This window comes from Dipodomys spectabilis, unplaced genomic scaffold (assembly GCF_019054845.1).
Source record: "Dipodomys spectabilis isolate Male_0828 unplaced genomic scaffold, ASM1905484v1 ptg000612l, whole genome shotgun sequence".
NCBI classification, from domain to species: Eukaryota; Metazoa; Chordata; class Mammalia; order Rodentia; family Heteromyidae; genus Dipodomys; species Dipodomys spectabilis.
In genome coordinates, this window is record NW_024871289.1 from 100,902 (window position 1) to 111,093 (window position 10,192).

General features: G+C 32.7%; 1 pseudogene; it reads left to right on the forward strand.

Annotated features, from left to right (window-relative positions):
- Positions 1-891: 891 nt before the first annotated feature.
- On the forward strand, positions 892-991 carry LOC122100951 (annotated as a pseudogene).
- The last annotated feature ends 9,201 nt before the right edge of the window (positions 992-10,192 follow it).

A 10,192-nucleotide genomic window follows, 5' to 3' on the forward strand; every position in this document is an offset into this window, starting at 1 on the left:
GGTTGCAATACTTGATAAAAAATGTACTCATTATCTTGCCCATGTAATGTTACCCCTCTGTACATTTTGTTCACAATAAAAATAATAATAAAAATAAAAATAATAAAAAAACATTACCAATTTAAGGCCTAATAATGAAGAGAAATATATGGACTTCTCTTTCAACTATGAAAATATTTGGTGATAAAATGGCAGTAGTGTAAGTTCCTGCCTTTTTGGAAGGTAGACAGGCCAAGACATTAGGTAATCACGAATATGAACAATTTTTCACTTTCTTGGTTTTAGCTACATTTGAAATGGTAGGTATCATAAACAATCATATTTTGATAAAATGCCTTCTAGTATGAACAGTTCTGGCTGAACTGTTCATCTCTCTATGATCCCTTGTAACTAAGATTAGATTTGTTCCACTAATACAATCTATGCTGTCAGAGTAAGATATTCTGGTTGGTCTATTCCTACATTGAAGAAGGGTAAAGGGTCAGGTAGACATTTGTGCCAGTAAGACCTCATTTGGGAAAATCTCAGCTGCATATGTTTAGAAGTAGCTCTTAAACAAGGCTTACTTTGAATCCATTGGCTCCACAGATCTAACACAGTTGGATAAATAAGTACTTGAAAAAGCCGTCTCCTTTGGACATAGCTATTAATACTTGAAAGTTTGATCAAATTCTAAGTGAAAAAGACTTAAAATAGTCATTGACAAAAAAATTGCAAATGTGAGCAATGAACTGAACAACATATTTTTTTTAACTATTCAAAGAATTTTAGGGAAATAAGATTAATAGCATTTTTAGGAACAATAAGGTTTCCTTATTACAAATAGGCACCTAAGCATATAAGCCTGTATAAATATTTCATCATTAACTACTAAAATTTACAGGATACTACATTCTTCAGCAGCTTGTATACCAAAATTACAACAATACAGAGATTAACATGGCACTTGTACAAGGATGATATGAAAATTTGTGAAGTATTCAAAATTTTTCATTCTTCAGATGCAAGAAATGAAAAACAGCTATTAAAAAGTTGATTACAAAATTACAAGTGTAACAATACACCTAATTCATATAATTAAAAGTTACTTTGACATCAGTGTATTAAATTTTCACCTTAGAAAGGCCTTTACATAGCATAACCTTTACACAACTTTTGAAATTAGACAACATTGTTGTTTTATCCCAAAGAAATATAATACTAAAAGGACCTAGGGGAAAAAAAAGGAATCTTAAACTGTTTCTGTATGGAATGCAATCTGAAAGGACACATTAATGAACCTATATGTTATAAAACAATGTAGAATTCAATGTATTATATCTAGGAGAGAATAAAAGAGATTATGGACACTATACAAACATAGAATATAGAATATTTTAAAATATATTTTTTCAGACAAACACCGGAAATATCTTTAGTTTCTATAGTACTCATTTCAACAGATAAATTAAAATTATTTCCGATCAACAAAATCACAAACTCTGCATAAATCATTATAGATGTATACAAAAACTCTTGAATACATTTTGACATCAAAACAGACAATTCACTTTGAAGAACTCCACAGAATCCGTGAATTGTTACTATAAGATATTGTTGTTATTTGGATTGTGAAAATATGTTGTATTGACAAAAAGGAATTAATGACATTTTTGAAATTTAAGAAAATTAACTGAATCATTAGGATTTAGGAGAACAATTTGTACAGCCTTCCACAACTTCAAAGAGGTAGTGATACATACTTATCCTTTTGGTAATATCAAATGCAGTTTCTTCCAAGTGGTTCTTCAGACCTGGTTTGACATATTGGTTCAACAGTTCCAGTGTATTTTTGCTATCTCAATTACCAGCAGCAAGATGCAAGGGGGTCAAAAAGCGTTTAGTTTGGGCATTGGTATCTGCATCATGAAGAAGAAAGAAGCCACTCTGGTAGTAATACACGTATATGCACTGTGCAGGGGTATCCAGCCATCTACAGTTATTGCATGTGCCCCTTGAGCCACCAACTCACGGACAATGTCTAAGTGTCCACTGTAGGCTTCCCGATGAAGAGGGGTATACTCATCGTCATCCCTAGTATTCACATGAGTAGCCTTTTTGGAAAGTATTCTCTGCACTGTAGTAAGCTGGTTATTTTCAGCAGCCCAAAGAAGAAATTTGCTTGGATCCTTCTCCATTTTTTTTCTTGCAATTTTTATCATTCCTCACATTTTCATCTTGTTCCTCATCTTCATTAGAATTGCCTAACCAGATACATTGAGTGCCAGTGGAAATGAGGTGTCCATGTATTTCCCTAATAGTTCATGTTGGTTGAACTGGTCAGAAATATCTGGTGAATTCTCTGCTTATGTTTTTTCACCATGATTTATTTTCTTTTTCCATTTTTACTATTCGAAATTATTCTAACTGGAGATTAGGGAATAAATGGAGAGCAGAGGAAAGATGTTCCTCCATATTCAAAGGTACAGACTGAAAATTAGGACCAGTGGTGTCCTCATGTGCAACTTATTCTAGGAATGAGAAAATGTGAAATAATGCCTCCTATATAAATGATTTGGGAAATGGCAGTGCAGAAAGTGAAATGATGCAACCCAAAATATAAAACAATATAAATTAGGATAATTATGGAGCAATCATATTATCTATGAGAGCCATGAAAGACAGAGATGAGCTATCCACAAAATCCATGCCTCTGATCAATTTATAGAACAAGCAGAAATTTTTTTTAAAGAAAGATGGAAATAGAATTTATGTATTTACTTGAAATTAGTAAATACCTTTTTAATAGCCTACATAAGAATCTAAATCCTTGATAGCACTAGTAACAGATCTGACTGAAATCAGTTGAATCACATTTTTCCTGTACAATGAAGGAATAGGTACAGGCTAGGAAAGCAGCTAGAAAAGGCAGGCTGATTGTATCTGTGAGAAAACTTTGTGGAAACTGGTAGTGAGGATTACTTACTGGTGACCCACTTGCACTGGAAGCATGATTCTGACCTCTTGCTTGCTGATTCTGAACTATTGCTTTGATCATTATATTCTCCAAAAAGAAAAAGTCAGAATTGATAACAAAGGACTACTAATACAGTTTGACTTTTCATTAAGCATATTCAATCATCAAAATCACACGAAGACAATAGACAGGCCTATTTTTTTTAGATGAAAACAAGTGTCTTTAAAAAAAACAAGGAATTTAAGTAGTCTTCCAAAGGACTTCCATTTTACTTACTGCATTATACATTTTTCCTAATGTTGAGTAACAATAAATAATGGATCTGTTAGAAAGCTCTTAAAGCTCGTCTGTTCAATACTGAGTTCTCTTACACTATATTATGGTATTTTTTTGTATGGTCTTAGGAAGAAATTTACTTTACTAACTTGAATTTGTGACAGGACAATATCATGACTGTACATCTTTCTTCTATACTCTCAGTTTTACATTATTATCTAAATATGTGCATTAAATAAGTATAGAGGAAAAAGTAGAAGCCACACTGGTGGATCATGGCTTTAATCCTAGCTAATCAGAAAGAAGAAATCTGAGAATTGTGGTTTGAAACCAGACCAAGAAAAAAAAGTCCATTAGATCTTGATTTGAAAGTAACTAGCAAAAGCTAGAAATGGAGCTATGGAGCTAGAAATGGAGGTATGGTACAAGCAGTGAAATGCTAGCCTTGAGAAAACTAAAACAAAAAAATGACAAATTCTGAGACAGAGCCAGGCCCTGACTTCAAGCTCTAGTATTAGCATCAAACTAATTAATTAATTAATCAATTAAAAATAAATTAAGTGGTCACATGTGGAGAAAATGCTCAGAGATATCACCCAGGCTCTTATTTCAAAAACTTCAATCTACCGAAAAAATCTGTTTAAATAATACCTGTGTAAATAGAGTATTTTCATCACCCAAATGCACATCCATGCTCAGTTATTTTTGCAAGGTAACTCTGTTATGTCTGGATTACCACATAACATTATCACTTAAGTAGAAAGCATTGAAACATGGGTTCACTCTATCTCTCTAATGGATTTTTCTCCCCACAAATACTCAAATCTTACATTTATTCCAATTCTTCTAAGTCATAGCTTTTTTCTTTAACATCCATAATATTAAAGTTTGAATTTAGTGTCTTGTGTCTCCTAAATGGGTGTTCTTACCAGTTTGTCATGCCCCCAGCCCTAAATTATCCAGATTAATTTTCAGATAGAATCTGGCTTCCTACTTGTGTATGATCATGGGCTCAGTCCACTTGATGTTATTCTTCCTGGAATTTAGATTAACAGGTGTCTGGCATTGTGTACAGATCTTTATATCCAGTCTGGGCTTTAACCACTATCCTCACAACAGTAGACTCCCACATAGTCAGGTTTTTCATAAGCTTACCATAGATGATTTTTTAATTAAATCTTTGCATTTCCTGCAGGTTCTTGAGTACTGATTTAATTTGTGTTTTCTTTGGATTCGTTTGTTTCATTTGAATATATGTATTCAGTGGTTCCTCATTTTTCATTTGGTTTCTTTCACTCAAGTTCTTACCTAAATTTCTGAGAAACCAATTCTTCTTTCTGAAGATAGTCAAGCTGAACTTTATTTATTCCAAACCAATTTCAGTAATATTTAAACATCTTCATATCTAGGAAAGGTACACAAATGCTTATCACTGAGAAGGGTCTTTTTATTTTCACAGCAGTCTTTGGCATTCACAGACTTATCATGAATTATACAAATATAATAAAACTCAGATGCTTGCCAGGAGGAGAAAAACCTATTACTAATTGTTTGACAGAGGCTTCCCTTCTCGTGAATGAAATATGCTCCTTGATGCAGGATTTCACAGAATCATATTGCTAGGGAGAGCCTAAAAAATCAGGTAACACTACAGAGTTGAGGGAGATTACTTGACCTCCTGAATAATTTACTTTTATGTCAAATAAAAGCAGGCTTCCAAAAAGAGAGTAGACTTTAGAGAAACATGATGAGTTGTATGTAAATAGGTGCTTAGCTGACTTTGTTGATTGGTGAACTAATACAGGGAAATAAAGTACAGCACGGTAAAAAATTAAAGAACTCTGCATTGAAATAATCATTTCTGTGTGTGTGTGCATGCACACATGTGCGTGTACACACACACGCATGTGCATTGCTCATGCATGCATTATTCATTGCTGAGCCTTGAGAGTGCCTAGACACTATCCCAAAGCTTCTGGTCAAGGAGAGTGGTCTACCACTTAAGCCACTACTCCACTTACGGTTTTTTGGAGATAATCACATGTATTGTCATCATTGGACTGGCTTTGAACAGTGGTCTTCAGATCTCAGCCTCCCGAGTAGCTAGCTAAGCTGATTCAGTCTCTGAGTAGCTTGTTAAAATGCTGCCTGTACTCTATGCTTCACTGCTGTTTTATACTTTTCCTGAGGTAATCACAAGTCTAAGTCATATATGTCTAATTGTTTAAAAATATTTACTGCTTGGCACCAGCGCTCCCAACTGTACTCTTTACTACTTAGGAGGCTTGAGAACAGAACCCAGGCCACATTTTAGTGGACTTCCTTAATCTATAACTGGGTGCATTGGATCATTTCCACCATCTTACACTATCTAGAGACTAAAATTGGAAGGACTGCAGGATCAAGGCCAGCCATGGTAGATAGTGCAACTCTGATGCCTTTGATGATGGGAAGGCTAAAAGGACAGATCAGGTGCATGTTCTTGTGGAAAGGGAACCCCTACCCTAAAATTAACAACTGATATGATGCCTGCCTAGCAAGAACAATACACCAAGTTGAAATCCCCACCAAAATAAGTATATACCTTAACATCCAAAAACATAGTAGAATCTGTTCTTTGCTCTAATATAATCTTTATCTGATTATCATATGATATGGCAGAATAGTTTCTTCGTTAAACTTATGATATATTTAAAAGGACCTAGAAAATTCTTCCTCACTTCTTAAGTGCAAACGAATGGCAAATTGCCTCATTTCTTACATATTTGACTACCACTAAAAATTCGTCTACTGATTATTATAGTAATATATACTGATTTATTACTTTACTGTGTAACAGTTTTTAAACTTTTTGCTTCTCTGTTGAAGTTTAAGTATTTAAATTGTATCATCAAAATATATTCCTTGTGTACTTGGGGTAGTTCTTTACTAAGTTTTTAACCAATGGTTTCTAAGTATTTTTGTTATTGTTAAAATATTGTACAGAGGGGTTACAATTACATGGGCAATACAATGAGTACATTTCTTATCAAGCATTGTTGCCTCCTCCTTTGTTTCCACTTCCCACCCGTCCCCATCCCCTCCTCTCCCCCCCAACCCAATCCTCCGCCCCTCCACAGCCAAAGTTGTAAAGTTTGTTTTTCGACATAACCTCTTGTACATCTCATTGTTGCAGTGGGCCCACCTGTATCCCTATTTAAATTATTTTTTTTCCCTTCCCCTCCAAAAATTATACCAACAGCAAATACAGTGAAAGCAGGGGTTATACCGTGGGGGAGGGACATATAAAACAACAAAGAAATAATGTCATAAATATGTTGGAAATAATTGCATGAAAGAAAAAAAAATTGAATACTTATCTTGAGGTTCATTTCACCTAACATGAACTTATCTGACCTTTCCTACTTGACTCAGACAAATACTAGTTATTGCAAATAAGGGAAACCGTGGAACCTATGTTTCTTTGGGCCTGGTTTAATTAAGTCAATATAATTTTTTCAAGTATTTCCATTTCCTAAAAAATGGGGCAATGTCATTTTTTCTGATGGAGGAAGAGCATTCCATCTAAGAATTCGTAATTGGTATATTCTTTGGTTTATTTTTAATTTCAATTTAATTTTATTGTAAAGGTAATTTACTTAGGGATTACATTTTCATAAGTAAGATAATGAGTACATTCCTTATGGAAGGAACATTGTTATCTCCTCCATCGATTTTTTTGTATACTCATACTACTACTGATGCTTTTGCAATTGCTATTGATAAATGGGTACTTTTTCTTTCTTTGTTCATGCATTTTTATTATAAAATTGATATACAGTAGGTTTACATTTACTTGTCAACTAAAGAGTACACTTCATTTTATTTTCTAAATTTCAAATTTTGAACTTAATTATTTATTTTCTTTTGTTTCATTAGGGTAATTCTTTTTTCAGAGCTGTAGGATTAGTTAATATAATTGCATGATTTCCACACATGTAAATTAATCAGACACATATATTTTGCTTTTAAAATATTTAACATGTGAATAGATAAAATTATTTTCTTAATTTTATATGGTTGGTGAACTTAAATAAATTTATTTTCTTATAGTTCTAAAAATATTTTTCCAGGTAACAAATACTAACTGTATTTTCAAGAAACACATACTTTATTAAGAAAGGCTTCATTATGTGGTCACTTTTTGAAAATTTACTTTCTTGTACTTGAATTAAAAAAAGTTTGAGCTGGGCATGGTGATTTGTGGCTTCATTTTCTAGCTATAGGAGGAACTGCAAATAGGTTTGTAATTCAGGAGAGCCTGGGAAACTATGAGACCTTATTCTAAAAATATCCATAGTGAAATGATTAGAGATATAGCCATCAATAGCAAGATATGGAGCACGCACCTGGATATCTTATTCTAAATCTTGAGTTAAAACACCAGTAACTTCAATCTTTTGTCAAAATAAAACGATACATGTTTCAAAATGTTTATTACTTAAAACATGTTTGCAAAGGTTCTCATGTGTTCTATTTCTTAATTTTCAATTTACTTATTCTATAAGAATCCAAGTGTATTGTCTTTTATTTCTCCTAAACTATTAAATAGTATGAGCAATATTATTATTTCATATATTAACATTCTTTTAGTATTTGTGATAAATTCCTCGGTTTAATATAATAATATCAATATTCTAAATGTGTGTACGTGGTGTGTGTGTGTGTGTGTGTGTGTGTGTGTGTGTGGTTGTGTGTGTGTGTATGTGTGTGTGCTTTGTGTGTACTCTGTAATGTTGGGGGGGGTCACATCCATGGTTTCACATATGCTAGGCCAAGGTTTTTCCACTGCACTATACTGTCTAGTTGTAATGTAGTGTTTTAAATTATGACTTTTAAATTTTCATTACTAGTGATTTTTCAAAATTATATATGATAAAATGTGATCCGTATTCTATCCATGTTAGCAAATTTTACTGTTATTTAGAATATTTCTACTGCCTTGCCACTTTCAAACCCTTGTGTTTGTTATTGATAAAGGTTTTACTTTGCTTCTTTTCTCTCTTCATTTTGCCATTAGACTTACTTATTCTTTCTCTTATTTCTTTGGAAAATAATTATCATATTCCTATTACAATTTCTTTACATTGTAAGAGGTCTATACAATGCTTTATTTTCTACTTTATTTTTCCAATCTTCTCTGACACTCAGCCCACACTATTAGGTGGACTAAAAAGAAACTTGTTTCAGGACAGTTGATTATTTTCCTGCTTCTCTTCTCTGTCGTCTTTCTGTCTTTTGAAACAAAATACTAATGGCATACAGCTCCTATATGGTCCATCATTCTGTCCCCTCTCACTCTCCTCTGTAGTACAGCTCTCAAGTCGTTATCATTCAGGTATATTATGCTGTAGTGTTATCTAAATTTTAACTCATTCCTAAATTAATTTTAGTGGCTTCAAGCATTCTCTAAAGACATTTTTCTATATATAATCTCTGGGACCTTGTGTTTTCACAAGGTGCAAAATATGAGTGACTATCAAACATCTAGATAACTGTGTTATTGGATATTGGTCCACCTGCTCAATAAACTCACATGTAAGTTCAAGGAATACAGATCATTCAGAACAATCTTGTAAAATGGTGTAGCTTGAGACCTCATACTAGATTTGAATCTTATTACCATGTTTAGTAGTGAGGACAAAATAGCTCTACTATAAGAACAGACACCCAGAAGAATGTAACAGATTTATTAAAAATAAATTCTTAGTTTTATGGTCAAAAGATTTTTAAAAGGATGCCATGAACTTTATCAAATAAAAATAGAATTTTAAATAGGTGTATTGGCACTATTGCTTCTCTAGATTTAAAGAATGATCTTGGACTACTACCTTAAACATTATACAAAAATTTAAAATAAAAAATGATTATCAAACTAAATGTGAGATATAAAAACTGATAATATGTAAATGTAAAAATTCATGGCATTGGATCAGTAAAGGTTTCTAAACATTTGAAATGGAAAACATTAGTGGCTAAAGAAAAGCAAGAATAAATGGGTTAATATCAACAGATGACCTTTCATAATTCTATGAAAAAAGTGAAAATATATCCAACGGATAGAGGGCAAATATTTGTTAATGCTACAATGTTAATTCGACATTGATCTTGAGTCTTAACTACTTTTATATCTTCTAATTACATATAAATTTTTTCCTAAACAGGTTATTTCTTTAAAGAACATATGTAAATTAATGGTCAATAAGAAGAGCAAATGAATTAAACTCCTCTTTAGTATCTAAGAAAAAATAAAAATAAAACTCATTTCTATGACCATAATATAAAAAGATGACAGAAAATATAGTAATGCATTTGCGGAGAAATTGATATACTCTAGATACAGAATGATTTGTATAATACTGCAATCAATATTGCAAGCAAGTTTTCAAGTCTTCTAAAGGTCAAAGAGAATTGTATATGATCCAGCCATTACACTTCTATGTATTAGTAAAGAGAAGTAAAAAACTTATTTGGACAGGGAATGTAGTTCATTGACAGTGCACTTGAATAGTATGTGTGAGAATCTGGAAATAATCCCCAAAACAAATTTTGAAAAGACACCCTATAAAGGATATATGGAGGACAAATTCCTGTAACTTAATTTTGTATCTATTTTAATGTCTGTTCTAAAATTTACAGCATTTGTTTTTTTATTTTATTTTATTTTATTTTTATTATTGTGAACATACTGTACAGAGGGGTTACAATTACATGGGCAAGATAATGAGTACATTTCCTATCAAGCATTGTAGCATCCTCCTGTTTTTACCCTTCACATCCCTTCCCAGCCTTCCCCCACCCTCCACCCAATCCTTCCCTCCTCACCAAAGTTGTAAAGTTCCTTTTCGACTTGAAAACTTGTACTTCTCATTGCTGCAACGGGTCCACCTGTATCCTTATTTAAACGACTCGTTTTTCCCC